Raw genomic sequence first — 10,608 nt, forward strand, 5'->3', positions numbered from 1 at the left:
TAGCTATAAACGATTTAATTGTAAAAAACAAAAACAAAAAAAAAACAAGGAAACATGCACCAGCAATTCTATAATTTGACTTCCATTCTTCAACTCCTCTTCTCTTTTTTTACCCATTTAGGCGTTCCAAAGTCCCTTGTTGAGTCAAATAATAACCCTTTAACTCCCTCCAATATAAACCCTTTGGAAGGGGTGGATCCTTCGAACTTGGTGACCAGCTTGATTGCCTTACATAACTACCATAATTATATGAAGGGTAGTAGTTACGATAACTATGGGGGTAGTAGTTTTGGTAATGGGTACCAACGCCTTCCATACCTTCTTCAACTGGTAATTTTATTTCAGAAGTTGTCAATCCTTCATCTTGCCTCTCAACTTGTATTCGCTTAGGAATTGTTTCTTGTGCCAAAATCATCGCTGCTCCGAGAACCACCAAGATAACCTAGAAAAAACTAGACAGGTAGATCCAAGTCATTTAAGCATACTAGCTTTAAATTATCAAAAATAAAACTTATTTTAGTATACCCTCTCTCACTTCAAAAGTCACACTGCTGCAATATAATGAATTTCTCTATTCAGTAATTCACTGAGTCAGTTCCTTATTCAGTTACTTATTCAGTTCCTTTGTTTAATCACACAATAACACGACTGTTTTAGAATAAGTACCCTGGCCGAGTGGGTTGGTGTGTTGGATTCAAGATACTTTGTCTGAGAGAGCGAGGGTTCGAATCCTGTTGTACCCAATTATTTAGTTTGGGACGGGGGTCACTAGCGTAACTCTGTAAGCTCAGACAGAGGCAACCAGCTTTAAAATTTGACCTGGAGAAATCTGGGGAAAGTAAACAGGAAGGATGCGCGAAAGCACAGGATGGTTGCCCCCAAACCTCCCATCACATTTCCTGGCTGAAGTGCCAAGAAATGGAGAACAGTACCTGCGGTAGGGAATGTGAACTCTAATACCGGTTTCTTTACAACCTATTAGTACTCTGTAATATTAGCAGCTATTTAGTGTTGCAGGCCAATTATTACTAGAAGAATCATTGGATCTTTTTGTAGAGTAAAACTATCCAAAATCACCATCAATAAATAATCTAAACCAAAAATGAACAAAAATTACAATAAATAACCGTGTCAAATTCAAAACGAGCAAAAAAAAATATATGAATAAGTCTGACAACCCCAACACCTTCTCAAGACCAGAACTCAATTTGCACGTTACTGAAAACAAAACACATTTTAAATGTTTTAACTTTTTTAACTTTAATAAATAAAGAAGCATTAAGACTTGAAGGAATAAATACTAGAATACGTGTATTAAATTGACAATCCACGGTCATCTGTTTTTTTTCACTTAAGTGCAAATTTTGTTCTGGTCTTTAGTTATTAGGCATTGGGGTCTTCAGTCTTACTCCTTTTAATTTTTGCTCGTGAGTTTGACTAGGTCGTCTATTGTAATTTCTTTTGGTTTTGGGTTTTATTTATTTTTAATGGTGATTTGCTGCAGTTTTGCACTTGAAATATTAGAAAAACTAATTTGCAGAATTTGACAACGCTTTCCTCTGTAAAAACTTAAACAATCAGAAATTGTTGGTTCCTAAAGCCAACTTCTGGTCTTGAGAAAACATGGGAGTTGTAAGCCCTACTTTTTTTTAATTTTTGCTCGTTTTTGAGTTTAACCATATTATCTATTATAATTTTTGTTCGATTTGGGTTTCGCTAAATTATTGTTAATTTAAACTGTATGTTTTATTCATAATGATATCAATTGCTGAAAGCTCATCAACTCAAGATTTTGTTTTACTTACAATTTTTCATTTTATTTTCAATGTTGTAATAAGTACAAAAGAAATGTTGTGGTAGAAAGAAAGGTTGTGGTAGTTTTACACTTGGAAGAAAAGAAAAGAAAAACTAATTCATAGAATTTGACAACGCTTTTGTCCGTAAAAACATAAACAATAAGAATTTGTTGGTTCCCAAAGCCAACTATACTTTCAAAGGAAAGCTAAACCATATTAACTTTTTTGGGCCATATGTTTTTAGATTAATTTTGGGTGATTTTTGGACATATTTTTTCTCGTTTTTTTATATTTGGCCCCCGCAATTGCCTAAATTTGAAGAAGTTCGTATAGAAGTATTTTCAACACAAATTGACTTGTGATGTTATTTTCTATGTTTTGAAGATTCTTATGGTGTGTAAATTCCTCCTTTTTACTTCCTTTGACACTTCTAATCGAAAACAAAACACAAGCCAAATAAAATCCCCAAATTTGGAAAACCCTATTTTCCGCAGGGTGGTACTTTCCGGGGGGAGGGGTTTTTTTCGCGGGGGGTATTTACCACGGTGTTGGGTGGATATTTTTATTGCGATATATTCTGGAGGACTATTTCCCAGAGGGTATTTTTAGGGTGTTTTTCTCTGCTGGGAGGGGGAATTCTGCGGGATTTGTATTTTCCTGGGGTGAAGGTCCCAGGGGGAGGTATTTATAATTGGGAAGGGGGCAATTCCTGGTGGGTACTTTCTGGTTGAGTATTTTACAGTGGGAGCGGGAGGGTATAAACGCCTAGAGCTGGGATGGCTCATGTTTCATTCTTCCATGTTTCACTATTTATTAGACTAAAAGAAAACAAAAATACCACATTCTTATGCAAAAACAACCAAAAACATTACAAACTTCAGAGAAAGTGTTTTTCTTCGTTTACTGTCGTCATTCCTACCTTTTTTTGCAATATCATATCCGACTTATGAAAGCTATGGCTGGAAAAAACTATCACGAAAAAAAAAAATCCTACTAAGGCAGTAATGCATCTCAAAAGCAAAATAAAATGGAAGCGTAGTAGCAGGAGACATACTATTCGAGAACGTTTCATTTATTGTCATTTTTAGTGAAGGTTTGAAAATATTTGCCTTTACTAAAACTTTACTTTTTTTTATTAAAAGCCATATTAAATGAATAGTAAAGAATTTGATAGATAAAAAAGTCAGGTAGGCTCTGGCATAGGTCCTGAACGCAATACAAAATAAATATTGCAAATGATAATGCATAAATGCATGAATAGCATAATCCCAAATTTATTGCTGACAGTTCGTATGTTTGCAAATTATTTTCATGACAAATAGGATTGAGCCCAGAAGAAATAGAGGAATTCCACAAAGAAAATTATCAACAAAATCAAACCCCTATTTTAGCAATCTACAATTAGAGACTATAGATTGTCAAATGCGTGACTACCCTTCTCCAGTAAAAAAGTAAGAAATATCATACTGCGCCAGTAGTGGTCTTAGGATTCTCAAATTTCTATCAAATCTGCATCCCAATTTGGGGGAGTTCAATCCCTATTTCTAAGATTATCCAAATTTTTATTGGGTATCATTTTAAGATGAGGAATTGTAAAATTAATACATCTTACATACATAAATTTAGCAATAGTAATAGAAGCTGTTGTTAGTCGTGATGGGTCAATCTATTCTGGAGGCCAGATAGGAGGCAAACTATTAGAGCTAATAGCCCCTCAAGACGTTATCATGCACACCGACGCAATAGCGCGCATGAAATCTCTCCATGAAATTCAAGTGTTTTTTGTTTTTTTAAGGATACTCTGGTAATAAACAAAAAACCCAATGTTCAGAATAATTATCATTTCCCCCAAAAAAAGGAAATCATACTTTAAAAATAATTATGGGAAAACGCACCTACCAATTTCATGTTTTGTTCATCCAAATAAGCTACAAGTAAATGAAGTGAACGACGTTAACTGAGTAATGTAACCAAAATTTAGTTAATACCCTATGTTTGCTAAGGATCATAGGGTATTAACCGAAATTCTTCTAGCGGTCTAACTGGTCAAACATCTCACTGCACTACTCTTAATTGTGGACGTAGCTCGGAGAGGGTTTGGCCAGTAATGACCCAGACTATTTTCCTTCCTAAATATTGGCAGTTTGGGTAAAACTAAGGTCACAGAACACGATAAACCTCACCCTCTTACAATCCAGTTGTCCATCCCTCCTCAGGAAAACACCTTTTACCCAACTATACAAATCATAAGTATAGATTACCATAGGGTTAATTCCCAATGAAAGTAAAAGAAATAATCATCTCATGGAGATGGGGGGGGGGGGGAATTAAACGGTTTCAGAATATTTGAACAGATTTAAAGTTTTGTTTGGGAAAAATAGGAGTAACCAAACAAATTAAATTCTGATCGGTTGCCCTGGAGCAAACATGGATGGAAAAGGTTTTTAGATATACATTTGGGAGGATTAGACACAGGCTAAAAAAAAAGAACTATATGTGGCCTTAATGGGAAGTTTCGGGACTTCTGAAAAGAAAAAGCCCTCCCCCTCCCCCTCCAAGGAAACCTTTGGAATGAGTTACAAAAAGTAATGGACACCGAAGATTATTCAAGTAGTGTAAATGTGAGTTTCACTTTACATTAGCGTTACTAGATTTCTAATCTTTGTCTCAAGGGATAAGCAGTGCTGTGGATCCTCAGTAGTAACCTTAGGTGTGTTGCGTAAGGAAATATAATAAATAACGTGAAACTAGAACTAAACTCTTATGTTAAACTTGGTTTTATGTTGTGTTTGCATAATATGAGGATAATTTGTTTCCTTTTTCAAGAGCTCTGCCAATCTTTATTGTTCTGATATTGATTACAAACACTTTTACAAGAAGCACATTAAAGCAGCTGGTTAGTGTTCTAGTAATCAGTGGTGTTGAATATAAGACCTTTATTCCTTGGTAGTTAGGCTAAAATCTTGGAATTTGTTGACGGTTATTTTTTATGGCACTTGGTATTAACCAATTGACATATAGCGATCGCAAATTCTGTCGGTCTGTCGGTCAGTCTGTCAGTAAGCAGGGTTGCCAAAGGGACACTTTTAGTGCTTTTTTGACACTTTTTGACTCTGGGTGAAACCGTGCCACTATTGGGTAAAAAAAGGCAACTTTTTGAAAAAAAGGACAATTTTTGGCATTTTTTCAAAATCAATACCATGCGTATTTATTTTCAGTTGTTTCTTAACTGCAAATGATTTTAATTTGTACATTGTGCTTTTCAGGTTTGTTTTCATCTTAGGGTTTTTTATCGTATCAGCACTACTTTCCTTTTCAAAAGCGCGAAAATCCTTTTCAAAAGCGCGAAACGTGGTGAAACATGTGACTTGCTCAAGAGAGGTTAGAAAAAGTTTTTTTGAAAAAAAACTGAAGCAAGCACTTATTTGCTGGTAAGTAAAGGCTTAAGGTGTTTTATGACTTGTATTCTACAGGATTATGCAGAGGTGCGGCCTCTGCACCGCATTTGATAAGTGATTGCATATGATAATGAATGTGTAAACACCGGGGTTCATGGTGGATTAGGTGCGTTGTTTCAGGAATCTTTACCACACCTTTTTACGCTGGGATGCAGAAGCCATTCACTTGCATTATGTGCTAGCTATGCATTCAAGTTTCTTCCGGACGGATTGGAGCTCTTCCTGAAAGATGTTATAAACTATGAAACTTTATGTTGAACTTATGCGCGTTACCTCACTCAAGTGCTGGTGCCAAAAGACAGTTTTCTCAACTGACAAACATTAAAACTAAGTTGCGAAATCGGTTGGAAGTGAAAACTGTGGATTCCCCCATGTATGTAAAGCAGATGGTTACTCGTAGCGCTGTGTCGGTGGATCGGTGGCAGATTCTGCCAACATTACTTAACAAATTTTCGAGGTGGTACTGCAAGGCAGACGACAAGGATGAGCAAATAGAAAATGAATCTGAACCTGACCTAATTGACTGACTAATCAGAAAACCAAATAACTGAAATCAGACTGCAGTAGCGGAAGTCTTTTCCTCCAAAATGTTTAACCACTAGAAATTGATTTTTTTTTTTTCAAAAACGAAAGCTGAAGCTTTGAACATATTTTTTTGTACAAGAATTCTGTATTAAAGTTTCCCTTCATGCTCTCACATTCTTCTAGTTTTCTCCTTTCTTTCTTGAAAAACTTGGCCTTTTCTGAACCCAGGGTGTGCCTGGATCTCTGTATAACGCTTCTGAATTGGAATCCTATTCATTCACTGCTATCTGCCTGTCTGCTTACTTTTCGTAACAGGGAATGCACCGTATGTGAAATCCAGCTCAGTATTTCCCTTATAATGGTCTTTTCATGCTGTCGCGGTTTTTTGGTTCGGTCCATCTTGAGCTGCGAAGATGACAAAGGCCTAGCGCAAAATATTTCAGATTTGCCTAGACATTTGTTATGCACCATTCTACTTTTATGCAAACAATTCTACTTTAGAAAACCATTCTACTTTAGTAGAATGGTTTAACATTTCTACTTTAGTAGAAAACCATTCTACTTTATGTAAAACAAGTGCTATTTGTCTTGTCATTATTTCTCTCCTTATCAAGTTTGATCTCTTACTTAATTGATCCCATGAATACATTAATGTTTGGAGAGCAGCGTTACCATACGCGTTGGCAAAAGCCAGGTCAAAAGGATGTGAAGCACGTTCCAAGCCAAGTGTGTTTCACACGCTTTTCGATATCAGTCTGCAGGAAATGGTCGACAAAATTTTGCAGAAGATCTGATATGCTACTGAAGGAAAAGAGGGAACAAGGGCAACTAAGTCGTGTCGGCAGTGACAAACATCGTATCTGTCGTCTGCTGGCGCAAATCCTTTAAGCCCTGTCTTCATTATGGCGTTTTCCGACCAAGACGGCTCGGGCTGCTCATAGTGTAGACAGGTTTTATCGCCGTTTACGTTTTCTCGCCGTACAGAGTAGACATTTTGGCTGAAAACATAAAAACTAAACAACACGATTTGTCATTCATCTTAGTTGTACTTCAACTTTTCTTTACGTTCCTGTAACACCGCAAACGCAGCACAAATGATTCAGTATCTTCTGCAGTTCCTGAACTAAGACTGCATTTCCGGATTTCTTGTCAAAACTGACGAAAAGGAAAACTGTTGTGCAAAAAGCAGCAAAGTTGTGCAGCAAAGGTTGCTCTGTTGCCAGAAAACGTCATAATAAAAACGGGCCTTTACTGAGTTTTCGGGAGAAGAATAACTAGTACAACCGAAGGTTCGAGAGAACCCGAGAAAATTGTACTGAATTCTTTTTCTTCTTCACGTATTAGGCAATTTGAAGTTTCACATGGGATTGTACTTAGTTGAAGAACCGCTTTGCTTTTACTTGAAAAAGAAGAACGTAAATCTGGTACTGAAATTGCGAGAAAACCATCTAAAGCCTTTTTTGTCAACTTTTAAAGTATATTGGCTAATTTTCTAGGAGGACACTAAAAGTGTTCCTTTTTTGCAGAATTTGACATTTTAGTCCCAAAAAGTTTTGGCATCCCTGTCTGTATGTCGGTCCCGGTTTTGCTAGTTTAGGCACTTCCAGGTAAGCTAGAATAATATCAGGGACCAGACCAGATTAAATAGAAATAGTCGTTTCCCCGATTCGACCATTTGGGGAGAGGAGTGGGGGGACGGTTAATTCGGAAAAATTAGACAACATGAGAAAAAACTGTTATTTCAAATTCCGACATGATCTGGCGACATTGGGGGGGGGGAGTTGGAGGGGGAAGCGTAAAATCTTCGAAAAATATTAGAAAAGAGGGATCGGGATGAAACTTGGTTGAAAAAATAATCAAAAGTTCTAGATACGTGATTGATACAACTGGAACGGATCTGCTCTCTTTGGAGGAGTTGGGGGGAGGGTTAATTCAGAGAATTTCGAAAAAATGAGGTATTTTTAACTTACGAAGAAGTGATCAAATCTTAATGAAATTTCATAATTGGAAGGACCTCACTACTCAGATCTCTTATTTTAAATCCCGACCGGGTCCAGTGTCATTGGGAGGTGTTGGGCGGGGGAACCAGAAATCTTGGAAAAGGCTTAGAGTCGAGAGATCAGGATTGAACTTGGCGGTAAGAATAAGCACAAGTCCAAGATAAGTGGCTGACATAACCGGACCGTATCTGCTTTCTTTGGGGGATCTGGGGGGGGGGGTTGTTAATTTGGAAAAATTGACATATTTAAACTTAAAAACCGGTGACCGGATCTTAATGAACTTTGATATTTAAAAGGAACTTATGTCTCAAAGCTCTTATTTTATATCCCGACCAGATCTGGTGATATTGGGGGGAGTTAGAGGGGAAAAACGGAAATCTTGGAAAACGCTTAGAGTGGAGAGATCGGGAAGAAACTCGGTGGGTAGAATAAGCAAATATCGTAGATACAACATTGACGTAACCGGAATGGATCCGCTGTCTTTGGGGGAGTTAGGCGGGAGTCCAGTGCGATGAAAATTTGTAGGCGTGTCAGGGACCTGCACAAATTGACTTGATAAAGTCGCTCTCCCCGATTCGACCATCTGGGGGGGGCTGAAGGGAGAGAAAAAATTAGGTAATTTTAACTTACAAGTGGGAGATCGGATCTTACTGAATTTTGATATTTAGAAGGACCTCGTGTCTCAGAGCTCTTATTTTAAATCCCGGCCGGCATTAAGCCTCTGATTTTCTTTTTAAATCAATTTATTGATTCTTAGAATTTTGCTAGAGCTCATGCCATGTGAGCTCTTGGCTCTTCTGGCCTCGTCACAAGTGCCATATGAGCTCTTAGCTCTTTTTTTTTGCATTGTATATTGAGATCAGAAAGGTCTTTTAAGTTGAATTTTTCCAAATTTTGTTGATTTATTTAATCTCAGGTACATGCCTCCATTTTTCCTTTTTTGTATAGGCACAGAGGGCGCAAAGGTTGAATGGTTCTGGTCAGTTTTTTTTTTTTGTTTGAATGAAATATTGATACCAATCCAAAATTATCTTTGTAGTTATTTGGCTCTGGACCGTGGCTCTGACTTAGGAGGCTTTTAGGCAAGCTGTGAAATTATATGAGAACCTCGAAGGAGTCATTCAATAAGAAATTGAATAAAAACCTAGAAGGATTCAGTTAGTATGAAATTGTATTTAAATAGAGTGAGAGTTAAGCGACTAGGACTGGATAAAGGTCGTAAGCTGTATTGTTAGATGTCCATCTATTTGATTATTATTTTCCTGAGCTTTCTAATTATTTATCAACATCCTGATAATAAATTCACGGAATCCCCAGAGAAAATCCTGTTAAGTAGAAAGGATAGAAAGCTCCAGATGGTCCATTTTGAAAAAGGCCAAAAACTTCTCCCTGGATATATCCCTCCAACCTATCCGTTCAGAGCCCATCCGCTGAATGGGGTTTTTTACAGAAGACGCTAGCTGGCTTACCCCTCATGGAAAAACCCTGAATCTGGATCCAGTTTACATGACAGTAGACGTAATCGTGATTCCCTAGCACGAATCAGAAAATCTGAGCAGTTAGCCAGCTAAATCCTAGCCTTTCCTTCTCTAACCTCAACTATTTGGAACGGGACCGTGACTGTCACCTTAGGGATCGCTAGACCCTGCTCGATTAATATCCTTTGGACCGTTTTGCGCTCAGCACCTCTAACTACACACTCCAATGACCCAAATTTCCAAGCTTAATCTTGTGGCAAAATGTTGACTTCAATAAAAAGCCAGCTTTAATATCTTTCGGAAAATAAGAAGACACGATAGGAATCTTAGGATATCCAGGTCTTTGAGCATTGAAGCAGGTACTCTTCAACCAAAATTCAACTGTAGTTGGATCAAAAAGAAAAACCGGTCTCCTTAATGAAGAGACGTCCAATTAAAAGCGGATACCGCAAATTTGGTACTAACAAAACATAAAATGAAATATAGTAGTAGATCCGGTCCTTAGTAGATCCGGTCCATAGACTTTTATCTATGCAACTATGGACCGGAGATACTTCCTGTATGCTCGAGTGACCTGGTTCACAGTATTTCATGATTTTTTTTTTTCAATGGTCTAGGGTACTTACGAAGTAAATTTTGCACAGCAAAGCTCATGACTGAATCTCGGTTTCGTAGCACACATAAATCCGACAATATGATAATCTAAGAAACGTCAGGATAGAATAGAGTTCTTTCAATCGTTTTGGACAACACCACTTGCTATTCCGTTTGCTCCACGAATTGCGACTGTTTCACACCCCATTACGCAGTAGACTTCTATAAATTCCCAGAAGTCTGTTGATGTGAGAATAAACCCGTCAAGTTATATGTTGTAACTTTTGTTTGTAGAGAAATTATGAAGCATTATAGCGTAGAAGTGCAAATACATTTTCAAGGTAAAAGCACAGAACATGTTAGGAACTATTAACCCTATCCTTTTTTCTCTCCTTTTTAGTCTCAGCCTTGCTAATGGTATTTCGTTCAAAACTCTTCGTTTTAGGTTCTGTCAGCTCAATTCCATGTTTTCTGCAACAATTTTATCTTCGCATGTGTCACATAAGTCCTTTTTGGGTTTATAGAAACCCAAATTGTAATTTTGGTTGAAAATATTCCTGTAAATTCTAAAAGATACAGGAATATTTCTTTCATCACCAAAGACTACTAAATAAAGTTTATACATTTTGGATACATTCAACCCTGCATTTAAATATTTTGTAATTGAGTCTGATCTACGGCAGTTTTTGACTCCAGTTTCGGAAAGGTATCAATATGCCTTTTCACTGTGTTAGGGTCTTCTTTCTTTGTTTTGTGA

At 37.2% G+C, this 10,608-nt stretch overlaps 1 long non-coding RNA gene across 1 annotated transcript; it reads right to left on the minus strand.

The window, feature by feature from the left end:
* Window positions 1-3,816, minus strand: LOC136040748 (uncharacterized). Its single transcript, XR_010620867.1, has 2 exons — window positions 3,696-3,816; window positions 1-442 (listed from the first exon to the last, which is right to left on the minus strand). It is a non-coding gene; the product is annotated as an uncharacterized LOC136040748 (long non-coding RNA).
* Between the last annotated feature and the right edge of the window lie 6,792 nt (window positions 3,817-10,608).

Source organism: Artemia franciscana, chromosome 21, assembly GCF_032884065.1.
Source record: "Artemia franciscana chromosome 21, ASM3288406v1, whole genome shotgun sequence".
Lineage (NCBI taxonomy): Eukaryota > Metazoa > Arthropoda > Branchiopoda > Anostraca > Artemiidae > Artemia > Artemia franciscana.